This window comes from Palaemon carinicauda, chromosome 1 (assembly GCF_036898095.1).
Source record: "Palaemon carinicauda isolate YSFRI2023 chromosome 1, ASM3689809v2, whole genome shotgun sequence".
NCBI lineage: Eukaryota > Metazoa > Arthropoda > Malacostraca > Decapoda > Palaemonidae > Palaemon > Palaemon carinicauda.
The window spans coordinates 279,098,366-279,114,377 of NC_090725.1; the positions used below are offsets into that span (position 1 = coordinate 279,098,366).

Genomic DNA, 16,012 nt, shown 5'->3' on the forward strand with positions numbered 1-16,012 from the left:
CATCTCCTGAGAGGGAGGTGTAAGAGTAGGTACTAAAACTGAAAATTGGAGTAGAGTAATCTTGACGTTCACAATTTATGAGGAAACAGTGAAAGAAGGAAGCAAGGGAGGTGAATGAAGAAGCAGATGAGCAGTCTTAGAAAGGGTAGAATACTTTTGGCACCTTAATAACATGGATGTGATTGTCTGACAGAATTGTGGAAAAATAACGAGGCAAATTTAGTAGGGAAGAATGTGGTATTGATAGGGCAGTATGAAAAGATTAATAAAGATTCTAGATGAGGAGAAAGGAAATGGTTGAATTACTGGCAAAGAAAAGCCTCCATTAGTAAACAGAGAAAACTTTACTCTTTAAGGTCTAAATATCTAAATGTCTCTCATGAAAAGCATAGGCAAGGGACAGGACAAGGTGTTAAAGACTGACCATACATACATATGATCAGTATCCAAACCCATTCTCAATAAATTTAGGACCAGGGAGGGTGACACAATGGCTAATAATGATTCAAAAGGTAGACCTATAAGCTTCGCCAAATCCCCCAAAACCTAGCTCACAAGGACAGTGCTGTTGCAGACACAACTAGAAACTATTGAGCTACAATCCTACTTGCAAAAGCATGATGCAATAAGTCCTAGAGCTCTAACAAGGAAAATAGCCCCGTGAGGAAAGGATAAGAGATAATAAATTAAACTATATTTGGGTGGATGGATGGAGTGAAGAAAGCTCTGGGTGATAGGCTAGATGTGAGAGAGGAAAGAGAGCATGCTAGAAATAGGAATGAATGGCGAGCGATTGTGACGCAGTTCCGGTAGGCCCTGCTGCTTCCTCCGGTCGCCTTGGATGACCGCGGAGGTAGCAGCAGTAGGGGATTTAGCGTTATGAAGCTTCTTCTGTGGTGGATAACGGGGGAGGGTAGGGTGTGGCACCCTAGAAGTATCAGCTAAACTCGGTTGAGTCCCTTGTCAAGCTGGGAGGAACGTAGAGAGGAAAGGTCCCCTTTTTTTCATTTGTTTGATGTCGGTTAACCCCAAAAATTTGGAGAAGTGCCTTGGTATATGTGTGATATGAGAAGAAACAAAAAATGAATATAAAATATCTTATGATCAGTAACAACAGAAAAATAGATCTGTCATATATAATCTATGACAAGAGACACGTCAGCCTTTTCAATATAAAAAAAAGAATTCTGTAAGTGTGAACTTCTAACGTTCTACCATTCCAACTGCCTGAATAGGAAGATCATTCCATAATCTAAAACCTTTAAAATACTGTGCATTGTTGAGCCTTATGATGAAGGCAATGCTGTTAGAATTAACTACATACCTAGTACAGTCTGGGAAGATCAGAATGCAAATGATGGTCAGAATTATGAAAAATCTCAGGGAACTAATAGAATGATGGTACCAGAGATTACTATCTACAGCAAATCAGGAATAAGAAATTCCAAAAACCACCAATTTTTGTCCAGCAATTCAAGATGAGATTCAGCAGCTGAAGATCAGAGATCAGACAGGAGAACAATACTTGAAACAAGGCACAATGAGAGAATTAAAACATTTCCTCAAAATACATTGATCACTGAAAATCTTGAAAAAACTTTCTCAATGAGTCAATTTTTTTGGGCAATTGAATAAGAAACAGTCCAAAAGAGTTTCTCAAAAGTAAATTTATAATAAACAATCACATAATATTTCAAAGAAGTCACATAGAGTTGAGTTAAACAAACACTATCAATGCAGAGATTTGGATGTTGAGGAATCACTGTCCTAAACATACAGTACTTAGAATCACCCTTTGAGTTTTGTTAAGAGTTTAACATCATGTCCCATAATATGTACCATGAACTAATTTTAGCTCCATCTCTATAAAGGGACTCGGCAACCTCAGATCTACAATCAGGAGATGGAACTGAGGCAAAAAGTGTAGAATCATATACATATGCAATGAACTTGTTTTCTATGCCAAACCACATATGAATATAGAATGAAAAGTAATGGGCTAAGTACACTACCCTATACTCATCCTAGTGCCCATCAACAACTACTCTTTGCAAACTATTACTTCAAAATTCAATAATAATGATAAGAAAAGACCAACCTACTCTCAATTGATTGAGTTTGAAAACAAGGGCCTCATGATTAACACGGTCAAAGGCAGCACTAAGATCAAGGCCAATCACACAAAATTCTTGACCAAAATCAAGTGATTTCTGTACAAAAATGATATTTTAATTATAAAATAAATTTTTGAATATACTTACCCGGTGAATATATAATAGCTGCAACTCTGCGGCTCGACAGAAAACACACTCAAAAAAACTCGCGAGCGATCGCTATGAAGGTTGCGGGTGTGCCCACCAGCGCCAACTGTCGGCCAGATACCACTCTTGTATGTAAACAAAACCTTCAATTCTTCTCGTCCCGCTGTGTCTCTATTGGGGAGGAAGGGAGGGTCATTTAATTTATATATTCACCGGGTAAGTATATTCAAAAATTTATTTTATAATTAAAATATCATTTTTAAATATTTAACTTAGCCGGTGAATATATAATAGCTGATTCACACCCAAGGAGGTGGGTAGAGACCAGAGTTAATTATGTTTACAGCGTATAAGCTAAGAGTTTTTTCATTTTGGCAGTTATCAATATAACAAAACCAAAATAAATAGGTACCTGGTAAGGAAGTTGACTTAGACGATTACTCTGCCTTGTAAGTCTGTCTTCCTCACGGAGCCCAGCGATCCTCTTAGGATGCTGACAGACTCCCAGGAGCTGAAGTATCAAGGGCTGCAACCCATACAACAGGACCTCATCAAACCCCTAATCTGGGCGCTCTCAAGAAATGACTTTGACCACCCGCCAAATCAATCAGGATGCGAAAGGCTTCTTAGCCTTCCGAACAACCCATAAAACAATATTAAAAACATTTCAAGAGAGAGATTAAAAGGATATTGGAATTAGGGAAGTGTAGTGGTAGAACCCTCACCCACTACTGCACTCGCTGCAACGAATGGACCCAGTGTGTAGCAGTCCTCGTAAAGAGTCTGGACATCTTTTAAGTAAAATGACACGAACACTGACTTGTTTCTCCAAAAAGTCGCGTCCATAATACTTTGCAGAGATTTATTTTGCTTGAAGGCCACGGAGGTTGCTATATCTCTAACTTCGTGCGTCTTAACCTTAAGCAAACATCGGTCTTTCTCATTCAAGTGAGAATGAGCTTCTCGTATTAAAAAAATCTGATAAAATATGACAAAGAATTCTTTGACATAGGCAATGAAGGTTTCTTAACTGAGCACCATAATGCCTCAGATTTCCCTCGTAATGACTTAGTACGAGCTAAATTGAACTTAAGAGCTCTAACAGGACATAATACTCTTTCCAGTTCGTTGCCTACGATCTCTGATAAGCAAGGAATATCAAAAGATTTAGGCCAAGGACGAGAAGGCAGTTCATTTTTGGCCAGGAAACCAAGTTGAAGTGAACAAGTGGCTTTTTTCTGTAGAAAAGCCGATGTTCTTACTGAAGGCATGAAGTTCACTGACCCTTTTAGCCGAAGCCAAGCACACTAGGAAAAGTGTCTTGAGGGCGAGATCCTTCAGGGAGGCTGAATGTAATGGCTCAAACCTGTCTGACATGAGGAACCTTAGGACCACGTCTAAGTTCCATCCAGGAGTTGCCAAACGACGTTCTTTAGAGGTCTCGAAAGACTTAAGGAGATCTTGGAGATCTTTATTGTTGGAAAGATCTAAGCCTCTATGTCGAAAGACCGAAGCCAACATGCTCCTGTAGCCCTTAATCGTGGGAGCTGAAAGGGAGCGAACCTTTCTCAGATGTAAAAGAAAATCTGCGATTTGGGCTACAGAGGTACTGGACGAGGACACAGATGCTGACTTGCACCAGTATCAAAAGACTTCCCACTTCGACTGGTATACTCTAATGGTAGAAGCTCTCCTAGCTCTTGCAATCGCACTGACTGCCTCCTTCGAAAAACCTCTAGCTCTTGAGAGTCTTTCGATAGTGTGAAGGAAGTCAGACGAAGAGCGGGGAGGCTTTGATGGACATTCTTTACGTGGGGCTGACGTAACAGATCTACCCTTAGAGGAAGACTTCTTGGAAAGTCTACCAGCCATTGAAGTACCTCGGTGAACCACTCTCTCGCGGGCCAGAGGGTAGCAACCAACGTCAACCTTGTCCCTCCGTGAGAGGCGAACTTCTGCAGTACCTTGTTGACTATCTTGAATGGTGGGAATGCATATACTGTAAGTCCATAGAAGACCAATCCAGTAGAAATGCGTCTATGTAGATTGCTTCTGTATCTAGGACTGGAGAGCAAAAGATTGGTAACCTTTTGGTCAACAAGGAGGCAAAGAGGTCTATGGTTGGTTGACCCCAAGAAGCCCAAAGACTCTTGCCCACGTCCTTGTCGAGGGTCCATTCCGTGGGTATCACCTGACCCCTCCGACTGAGACAGTCTGCCAAGACGTTCAAGTCCCCCTGGATGAATCTCGTCAACAGGGAGATGCCTCGAATTCTAGACCATAAGAGAAGGTCTCTTGCGATCTCGAGCAGCGTGTGCCTCCTTGCTTGGAGATGTACGCCAAAGTTGTGGTGTTGTTTGAGTTGACCTCTACCACTGAGTTTCGAAGACGCTTTCTAATATCATCAAGGCCAAGTGGACTGCTAATAGCTCCTTGCCGTTGATGTGCATGCTCTTTTGACTTGAGGTCCACAGACCCGAGCATTCCCGACCGTCCAGGGTCGCACCCCAACCCAGACCCGACGCGTCTGAGGACAACACGTGGTTTGGGTTCTTGACTGCTAGGGATAGTCCCTCTCTCAGACTGATATTGCTGTCCCACCATTTCAGGCATGCCTTTATTGGCTCGGAGACTGGGAATGATACCGTCTCTAATGTCTTGTCCTAGTTCCAGTGAGAGGCTAGATGGAACCGGAGAGGCAGAAGGGGTAGTCTCCCTAGTGAGACAAACTGCTCCAGGGATGAGAGAGTCCCTACGAGACTGTTCCAACTCCTTGACTGAATAAACGTTTTCTTTTCAGCATTAGTTGGACTTCGAGCAGGGCTTGACTGCGAATCTCCATCCCCAAAAATAGAATAATCTGGGATGGGATCAGTTGGGACTTTTAGGTTGACCACAAGTCCCAACTCCCTGGCCAGACTCAACGTCCAATGTAGATCCTGCAGACAGCGAAGGCTGGACGATGCTCTGAGAAGCCAGTCGTCCAAGTACAGGGAGGCTCGGATCCCCGAAAGATGGAGGGATTTTGCCACGTTCCACATGAGCCTCGTAAACACGAGAGGCGCAGGACTGAGGCCAAAGCACAGGGCTCGAAACTGGTACCCCACATTCCTGTAAACAAACCTCAGAAACGGTTGGGAATCCGGGTGTAAAGGAATGTGGAAGTATGCCTCCTGAAGGTCGAGAGAGACCATCCAGTCGCCTTCCCTAAATGCTGTCAAGACAGCCTGGTAGACTTCATCGTGAAGTTTGTCTTGACAATGAACACATTGAGCGCACTTGCCTCTTACGTACTCCTGCAGTGAACATGGCTGCCAAATCATGGAGCCATCCCTGAGGGACTTGTTCCTGCAGAGAACGTGGCTGTCAGATCATTGGAGCCATCCCTGAAAGCCTTGTTTATGCATGACATAATTGTACAGCAAAACTTCAAAGGCTCGAAAACAGCTGTGAAGTTGACCTGTAAAATCTTGGAGCGTCTCATGGCCAGGCGCCAGGGAGAGTCTATGAGGTTTGAGAAGTCTATCTGGGCAGAGGCAGGAACTCCCAAGCCGAGAACTTCTCTCATGTCATATCAGACTCTCACTCTATAAGCCAGTTTAAAAGAAGGGAAAGCAAAGGCTGTATCCCCCAAACTCCTCCTGGTGATAAACCAGTCGCCTAGCAAACGTAAAGCTCTCTAGGAGAGCAGGAGAGCACTAGCTTATAAAACAACGGCTTCGAAGTAGCTAGGCCTAGTGTAAGCTCTGACGTTTAGGCGAACGAGGAGCAGCAGTTACAAAAAGATCCGGACAAAGATCCTTAAAAATCAGCATGATTTATTTAAAGTCCATAGAGGGCTAAGAAGCTTTAGGCTCCTCTCCATCTGACAGAGTCCTCAAGGGAATATCAGTAGGAGGGGGAACAGCAACTTCCTCATCTGAAGGAACCTTGTCCGATAATAGCTGAGTCTCAAGCAAGGGAGAGACCTACCGTGGTGGCAATGCTTTACAAGCAGAGTCCACACGCACTGGTGCATTAGTAGCGGACCAGGACGCAACGTCATGTAACTGCTTGACAGTCTGTGAACTGTCAACAACAACAGGTGCGAGAGACCAGGACGCAACGTCATGTAACTGCTTGACAGTCTGTGAACTGTCAACAACAACAGGTGCGTGAGGACGCACAGCGTCCACTCGAGACTGCTTTGACCGCCTAGACTGAGCAGTCAAAACAACTCTAGAATGCGGAGATTGACGCTCAGCGTCAAAACAAGTCAACTCCGATTGTTAGCGAACGTCCTGAACGTCAACAGGAGCATCAGCAAGTGGCCTAACATCCAAAAGTGGCTGAAAATCCACACGAGACCGCATCGAGTGTGGTTCTAAACAACCTGACTGACGTGGCTTAGCTACGTCAACGTCAACAGGACGCACAAAGGAACGTTAGGGTGGCTGAAAGCCTGGATCTCAATGAGATAAACGGCTAGGCTCAACGGACTTATCGGCAGAATAGTCTTCCATAAGGGAGGCAAGCTTATTCTGCATGTCTTGCCGTACAACCCATTTAGGATCAACGGGAATGGTTGCGGTAAGAGACGAGGGTAACGTCTGTGACCGCAAAACCTTGCCTACAAAAAGACTCTCGGAGTCTGTGTTACGTTTTTGTTAGGCGGCGAGCAGTCTTCCGATGACTGCATAGGGTCAGAGCTGTCCTAATGGCTACAACCAGGATGCTGGACCTGTCCTGAAAGGACTGACTTTCGCTTAAAGGGCCTCGAAACCTTGTTTCACGGTTTCTTATGCGAAAAGCCTTCGGATGACGAGGAGAAAATCGTCTCTCTCGCCTTATGGTAGGGGTGATCTTGGTAAGATACACCCGATACCATAGAGGGAACGTCTGTTCGCTGATCAAGGCCTCTCGAACCCATAAGTCGTACGACATTACTTCTCCCCTGGGCTTGGGAGCTTGCAAGAGGTCCCGGACTAGGCGAACGACAGGCACGAACAGACGAACCCTAGGTCGCAACACTGAAAACACTTTGCGCAATATCACTTTATCACTACGATTTTCTGTTTTGCACTTATTTCACTGAAATCGAATCTTTTACAATTCACATCAGGTATGAATAAAACTGATTTCTACCTGAAGCACGCAATTCTACCCTCATCAAAAGGTTGTAATTACGAAATCAGTCGTATAATGCAAGCACATTAATACCAGCAAAAAACAGTAAACATATTTTAAGATAAAAAAATCAGTGGCTGGGGAAGAGACTAAACACTAGTTCATTCAAAAATGTTATTTTCATTAGTAAAATAAATTTTTGAATATACTTACCCGATAATCATGTAGCTGTCAACTCCGTTGCCCGACAGAATTCTACGGGAGGGATACGCCAGCTATCACTATACTAGAAGGGGGTGTACTCACAAGCGCCACCTGTGGCCAGGTACTACAGTACTTGTTGTTGACGCCACCTCACTTTTTCCTCGGTCCACTGGTTCTCTATGGGGAGGAAGGGTGGGTCAATTAAATCATGATTATCGGGTAAGTATATTCAAAAATTTATTTTACTAATGAAAATAACATTTTTCAATATTAAACTTACCCGATAATCATGTAGCTGATTCACACCCAGGGGGGTGGGTGAAAAACCAGTGTACAAGACTAAAGGATAGCTAAGTATCCCGTATTTCATATAATCAGTTATCCACAATAACAATGAAATAATAAGTACCTGGTAAGGAAGTCGACTTGAACCGTTACTCTGCCTTTAATAAGATCGTCTTCCTTACTGAGCGCAGCGTTCCTCTTGGAAGGCTGAATCAACTCAAAGGTGCTAAAGTATCAAGGGCTGCAACCCATACTAAAGGACCTCATCACAACCTTTAACCTCGGCGCTTCTCAAGAAAGAATTGACCACCCGCCAAATCAACAAGGATGTGGAAGGCTTCTTAGCCGACCGTACAACCCATAAAAAGTATTCAAGAGAAAGGTTAAAAGGTTATGGGATTATGGGAATGTAGTGGCTGAGCCCTCGCCTACTACTGCATTCGTTGCTACGAATGGTCCCAGGGTGTAGCAGTACTCGTAAAGAGACTGGACATCTTTGAGATAGAATGATGCGAACACTGACTTGCTTCTCCAATAGGTTGCATCCATAACACTCTGCAGAGAATGGCTCTGTTTGAAGGCCACAGAAGTAGCCACAGCTCCCACTTCATGTGTCCTTACCTTCAGCAAAGCAAGGTCTTCTTCCTTCAGATGAGAATGTGTTTCTCTAATCAGAAGCCTGAATAGTCAGAAACTGAGTTCTTAGAACTTGGAAAAGAAGGTTTCTTGATAGCACACTATAAGGCTTCTGATTGTCCTCGTAAAGGTTAAGACCTTTTTAGATAGTACCTAAGAGCTCTAACTGGGCAAAGTACTCTCTCCAGTTCATTCCCCACCAAGTTGGACAGGCTTGGGATCTCGAACGACTTAGGCCAAGGACGTGAAGGAAGCTCGTTTAGCAAAAACCGAGCTGCAAGGAACATGTAGCCGTTTCAGATGTGAAAACAATGATCCTGCTGAAGGCGTGGATCTCACTTACTCTTTCAGCTGTTGTCAAGCACACGAGGAAAAGAGTTTTTAAAGTGAGGTCCTAAAAAGAGGCTGATTGGAGAGGTTCAAATCTTGATGACATAAGGAACCTTAGGACCACGTCTAGATTCCAGCCTGGAGTGGACAACCGACGTTCCTTTGAGGTCTCAAAAGACCTAGGGAGGTCCTGTAGATCTTTGTTGGTGGAAAGATCCAAGCCTCTGTGGCGGAAAACCGCTGCCAACATACTTCTGTAACCCTTGATCGTAGGAGCTGAAAGGGATCTTACTTTCCTTAGATATAACAGGAAGTCAGCAATCTGGGTTAAAGTGGTACTGGTTGAGGAAACTGCATTGGTCTTGTACCAGCTACGGAAGACTTCCCCTTGAGACTGATAGATTCCGAGAGTGGATGTTCTCCTTGCTTTGGCAATCGCTCTGGCTGCCTCCTTCGAAAAGCCCCTAGCTCTTGAGAGTCTTTCGAAAGTCTGAAGGCAGTCAGACGAAGAGCGTGGAGGATTGGGTGTACCTTCTTTACGTGAGGTAGACGTAGAAGGTTCACTCCTAGAGGAAGAGTCCTGGGAATGTCGACCAGCCATGCAGTACCTCTAAGAACCATTCTCTCGCGGGCCAGAGCGGAGCCAACCAACGTCAGCCGTGTCCCTTGCGAGAGGAGAACTTCTGAAGTACCCTGTTGAAAATCTTGAACGGCGGGAATGCATACAGGTCGAGATGGAACCAATCCAGCAGAAAAGCATCCACGTGAACTGCTGCTGGGTCTGGAATCGGAGAACAATACAATAGGAGTCTCTAGGTTATCGAGGTAGCGAACAGATCTATGGTTGGCTGACCCCACAGGGCCCAAAGTCTGCTGCAAACATTCTTGTGAAGGGTCCACTCTGTGGGGATGACCTGACCCTTCCGGCTGAGGTGATCTGCCATGACATTCATACCGCCCTGAATGAACCTCGTTACCAGCGTGAGCTTTCGATCTTTAGACCAGATGAGGAGGTCCCTTGCGATCTAGAACAACTTCACGAAAGAGTCCCTCCCTGCTTGAAGATGTAAGCCAGGGCTGTGGTGTTGTCAGAGTCCACCTCCACCACTTTGTTAAGCTGGAGGGACTTGAAGTTTATCAAGGCCAGAAGAACCGCCAACAACTCCTGCAATTGATGTGAAGTGTCCTTTGCTCCTGATTCCATGTTCTCGATCATTCCTGTCCGTCCAAAGTCGCACCCCAGCCCGTGTCTGATGTGTCCGAGAGGAGACGGCGGTCGGGTTTCTGAACAGCCAAAGGTAGACTTCCTTGAGAAGAAAGCTGTTCTTACACCACGCGAGAGAAGACCTCCTCTCTTCGGAAACAGGAACTGAGACCGTCTCTAGCGTCATGTCCTTTATCCAGTGAGCAGCTAGATGATACTGAAGGGGGGGGAGGAGGATTCTCCCTAACACGATGAACAGGGCCAGCGATGAAAGTGTCCCTGTTAGACTCATCCACTACCTGACTGAGCATCGGTTCCTTCTCAGCATGCTCTGGATGCATTCTAGGGCTTGGAAGATCCTTGGGGCCGACGGAAAAGCCCGAAAAGCTCGACTCTGAAGATCCATACCCAGGGAGACAATGGTCTGGGATGGGATGAGCTGAGACTCCTCAAAATTGACCAGGAGGCCCAGTTCCTTGGTCAAATCCATAGTCCATCTGAGAATCTCCAGACAGCGACGACTTGTGGGAGCTCTTAAAAGCCAGTCGTCTGACGGAGCCGGACACAAGATCATGGTACTGCTGCACAGTCTGTGAACTGTCAACCATGGGGAAGCGAGGAAGTACAGTGACAACCCGAAGCTGTCTAGACTGTCTGGGTCGTACAGACAACTCCTTAACGGGTTGCTGAGGTTGCCGCACTGCGTCACAACAAGTCACTTCTGCTGGTTGTTGAACGTCTTCCCAGTGACACACTGACTCCGTAAACAAAAAATCCTTTAACAAGGACTAAGCTTGGACTGCATGTCTTGCAACACAGCTCAAGGTCTAAGGGAGCAGGTGTGGTAACAGACGGGGTTAGTGACTGAAGTGGAACCATTACCTTCCCTGGAAGCATGTTATGCTTAAATAAAAGTCCATAGGAGGCTACGCAGCTAAAGGCTCCTCTCCAAATGACAGAGTCCTCAAGGGAATATCAGAATGAGGGAGAAAAGCACTTTCTCATCTACAGGGACCATATCCGAGAAAAGTTAAGTTCTCTCAGTGAGGGTTTCAATGGTGCAAAAGCAGCAGACTAGAAGGCAACGTTATGAAACTGCTTGACAGTCTAGTGAGTTGGCAACAACCAAAGATGTATGACTGAGAAGCATGCGGTAAGGTATGCAGAGCATGTTGTATGCAGAGCATGCTGTATGCAGAGCATGCTGTATGCAGAGCATGCTGTATGTAGAGCATGTTGTATGCAGAGCATGCTGAATGCAGAGCATGCTGTATGCAGAGCATGTTGTATGCAGAGCATGCTGAATGCAGAGCATGCTGTATGCAGAGCATGTTGTATGCAGAGCATGCTGTATGCAGAGCATGCTGTATGTAGAGCATGTTGTATGCAGAGCATGCTGAATGCAGAGCATGCTGTATGCAGAGCATGTTGTATGCAGAGCATGCTGTATGCAGAGCATGCTGTATGCAGAGCATGCTGTATGTAGAGCATGCTGTAAGGTAAGCAGAGCGTGTTGCATGGCGTTTAACATTTCTCAGAAATTCCATGACCAGAGCTAGAGTGCTTCATGCATGCTTGCATGGGGTTTAATATCAACATAATATTTACCTTACATTCATAACTCATGATTCATTTTTGTTTTGAAGATATTTTTGCCATATTTTGCGATATTGTTAAAAATATATTGCAAGGAATACATATATATTTTTATATAAGTAAGACAAATAACCTCCATTATCATAATGTTTGTGTAGGCATACATGTATATGATTACAAATGCAAGTTATGAAAGTAATGAGGTGTTATTATTGTCATTTGTAATTTCTCAAGTTGAGGAGAAAGTGGCAGATGCATGCGTTGAGGTGGCTGACTCATAGCATGAGGTTGCTGCCTCAAGAGTTGCGCTTGCTGTAAGGGTTGCGGATGCGCAGTAGCAGGTTCCTGAGGAACGAGTTAAGGTTCCTGAGGTGTGAGCTGCGAGAGTTGATGTAGCGGCTGCGCAGAACGCAGTTCTTGTCTCGCGAGTTGAGGTTCCTGAGGAGCTAGCCTAAGCTGCAGCGAGTGCTGAGGTGGCTGCCTCATTGATGGAAGAGGTAGTCGTACCTCAAGAGATTGTTGCCTCTCTGGTGGAACCGCAAGCGGAAGCGGAGGAAGTAAGGCATAAGATTCCTGCTCCCATTGCTGAGGTTGCCTTAAGGAAGGCGGAGGTTGCTGCACACCGCTGGTAACTGGCAACTCAGTCCGCGGTAAGGTATCCTGAGGAACCTCAACATCGTACGCCTGGCAGACTGGACTGCGGTGAGGCGGAGCGATCGCAGGAGGAGGTGTAACCTTCTCAGCCTGACACTCACGCATTAAGACCGCAAGCTGTGACTGCATGGACTGCAGCAAAGTCATCTTGGGGTCGGCAGACGCTAAGGTCTGCTGAGGCAAAGCCTTAACAGAAGATGAGGTCTGTTACGGCATCACCTTACCTCTCTTAGGAGGTGTGCAGTCACCTGATGACTGCGGAGAGTCAGAGCTAACCCAATGACTGCATCCGGGTTGTAGAACTCTAACTTCGTACGTCTGGCATAGGTCTGGACTTTACGTTTAAGAGGTCTTGAGACCTGAGACCAGCGTTTTCTCCCCGAAATTTCTTCTGCAGACGAGCAAAATAAGGGCTCAATCGTCTGCGGGTGGGAGTGACGGTCTCTGTAAGACACGCCCGCAACCACCGAGGATACTTCTGTGCGCCGATCAAGGCCTGCCGAATCCTTTTGCCCTTCGACATTGCTTCTCCCCTGGGCTTGGGAGCTTGCAAGAGGTCCCGGACTGGAAGGACGACTGGCACGCACAGAAGTACCCTCACGCACAACACTGACACTTTGCGCTAATCACTTATCACTTTTGATTTTCTGTTTGCACTTATTTCACTGAACTCGAAACTTTAAGTGGTTTGTACCTGAAACACGCAATTCTATCCTTTCTCAAAAGTTAGTAATTGCGAAAACAGAATTACAATGTAACAGAAAAATCTAATGAAAGATAAATAATTCAGTGGCTGGAAAGAGACTAAACACTAGATCAAATAAACTACGTTTAAATTCTCTAGAAACGTTTACCTTCTTCCCCTAAAGAGACTTGGGAGAAGAGCAAAAACGATAACAACGTTACTCGCTTGAACGAAACGTTTATCCTCCTCTTTCTCCCTCCGTCTCTATCTCTCTCTCTCTCTCTCTCTCTTGACTTAGAACCTGAGAGAAGAGCCCAATCATATATATCGTTAAAACATATTATTGTTAAAGGAAAATATTTCTCAGAATGAAAAGTTCCTTTATTAGAATTAAAACCATTAAGTTAAGAAAGAATGAACAAAACGCTAGACACGGTTACTCTTACTGCAACGTGACACCGTGAAAATTCTCTTTCTATCGTAACGATAGAACGCAAGTTGAACGTTCTGAACGTCAACAACTGCAGAGACAAAAACAAAACGTTAGTTCAACTTTGAAAACAGTACGAGACTATCAAAGAAATTCTATCAAAAACATTAAAATAGCATAATATGTTAACAGGTAAAACCGAAATGACGGGCTCAATGTAAATTAACTTCGGTACCAAGAAAAGACCGCTTACTATTAGGAAAGGTCGAATATAAACAAATATAAAAATTAATTTTAATAAGTTTATAATAAAAGGAAGTTAATCGAAGAGGCCTATAAAAGGCGGAGAGATATAAAATAAATCTATAACAAAATTAAGAAAGAGAGTCTATACTCTCTTAGACACCAACACTTCCGTCTAAGGGAAGGGTCGGCCATTTAAAGGTGAAAGAGAGTTCATACTCTCTTCGTCACCATAATAATTAAATAAATACCAAAAGCTAGCTAAGCTAACATAGAAGTTTCCAGTATAGCGAATAGCTGCAAATTTAGAGAAATACTTCACCAAACCGTGAACAATACTCCAAAATCATAAGCGTATCCAAGAACGTCTTGCCGGAAGCACGACAGAGGAAAAAGTGAGGTGGCGTCAACAACAAGTACTGTAGTACCTGGCCACAGGTGGCGCTTGTGAGTACACCCCCTTCTAGTATAGTGATAGCTGGCGTATCCCTCCCGTAGAATTCTGTCGGGCAACGGAGTTGACAGCTACATGATTATCGGGTAAGTTTAATATTGAAAACTATGTTTTCAATCTCTCACCGTACATTGCCTAGGGACGAGAATAAAAAACTAAAAACGTTTTATCCTTTCTCCCCGTACAGAGACTAGGGACGAGATTAACTCGAGAACAACGTTACCCGCTTGAACGGAACGTTTTCTCTCCTCTCTCTCCCTCCGTCTCTATCTCTCTCTCTCTCTCTCTCTCTTGATTTCGCACCTAAGAGAAGAGCCCACTTACGTTTCGTCAAAAAAAAAACATGTTATTTGACCAAAGGAAAAAACTGAAAGGTTTTTCAATTAAAAAGTTCCTTTAAAATAGAATTTAAAACATTTAAGCTTTGAAAGAAGAATGAACAAAACGTCAGAATCGATTTACTCTTTCTGCAAAGTGAAACCGTGATACTCTCTCTCTCTATCGTAACGATAGAGCGCAAACTGCGTAGCATAAATAAACTAAACGTTAGTTCATCTTTGAAACAGTACGAAGACTATTCAAAGAAAATCTTTCATAAAATATTTATTAAAAAATATTCATTTAAAAAGTTTTAAATCATTAGCTCTTTAAAAGCTATTTACGATTGAAAAGGGCTCAACGTTGTTTAACTTCGGTTTCCAAGTTAGGACCGCCTACTCTCAGGAAAGGTCGCATATAAACAAATCATTAAAATTTATTTTGATGTTTATTATAAATGGAAAGTTAATCGAAGATGCCTAATAAAGGCGGTGAGATATAAAATATATAGAGGAAAATCTATAATTAATTTATAACGTGATAAGATAATTGCTAAAAGCCTAAACACACTTCCGTCTAAGGGAAGGGTCGGCCATTTAAAAGTCAAAGAAAGTCCATACTCTCTTTGTCATCAAAAATTAAATCTATCCAAAAACGAGTTCAAGATTTAAGATGAAGATAAAACACCTGCACTGCGAAAGCTCAAACCAAAATGAAGTACTTCACCAAATATGTTGAGAAAACTCCAGGTTCTACAGCGAGTATTGATACGTCTTGTCGTCAACGTCAACAGAGAAGAAATGAAGGTTTTGTTTACATACAAGAGTGGTATCTGGCCGACAGTTGGCGCTGGTGGGCACACCCGCAACCTTCATAGCGATCGCTCGCGAGTTTTTTTGAGTGTGTTTTCTGTCGAGCCGCAGAGTTGCAGCTATTATATATTCACCGGCTAAGTTAAATATTTAAAATTGGAGATTGTAAAAGTAGCATCAAATGCTCGCAGGCCTTTGCAAAATTTTAGTCTGTTCAAAGCTAAAGAACAGATGATTACCTTCAGCATACCTATCTAGACATTTTGCCAAAAGAAGTTAAAAAACTTTAGAAAATATGAGTTATGGAAATTAGGTGGTATTCAGCAAGGATGGAACTACCACAAACACATTTACTTATGGAGTAAGATTAAAAATGCTTCAACAAGTACTAGTTGAACCTATTCTTGCTAACCTGCAGAAAATAAGAGACACCTTAGGAGCTAATAAATCAGTGGTCTTTATAACAAAGGAAAAATACCATTTAGATCTACACTACCATAAACATAATTTTCCATTTGGGTCTATGCCGCCATAAGTATTAAGGTTCATCCAGTGTTTTATTTTCACGGGACTGAAAAGCTGAACTAGTTAGTTAACCTCAGGAAAATAGAAATGAGGAAGATTTACATTCTCATTACTCTGTAAACAGCCAAAAAAAGGCTGCTGTTTCCCTTTGGACAGTGAGTTACAGAGCCGTCTGGTTTAAGTAAAGGAAGATTCTTTTATGGTTAAATTGTATTTCTTTTCTAGTTGAAACATAAACCTTCGAAGCAACAGCTCTTACCTGAGTATAG

General features: G+C 43.6%; 1 protein-coding gene across 4 annotated transcripts in view; it reads right to left on the reverse strand.

Moving 5' to 3' along the window:
• LOC137657112 (mitochondrial ornithine transporter 1) overlaps positions 1 to 16,012 on the reverse strand; it is an 85,834-nt gene that overhangs the window by 35,218 nt on the left and 34,604 nt on the right. The window lies entirely within an intron of this gene.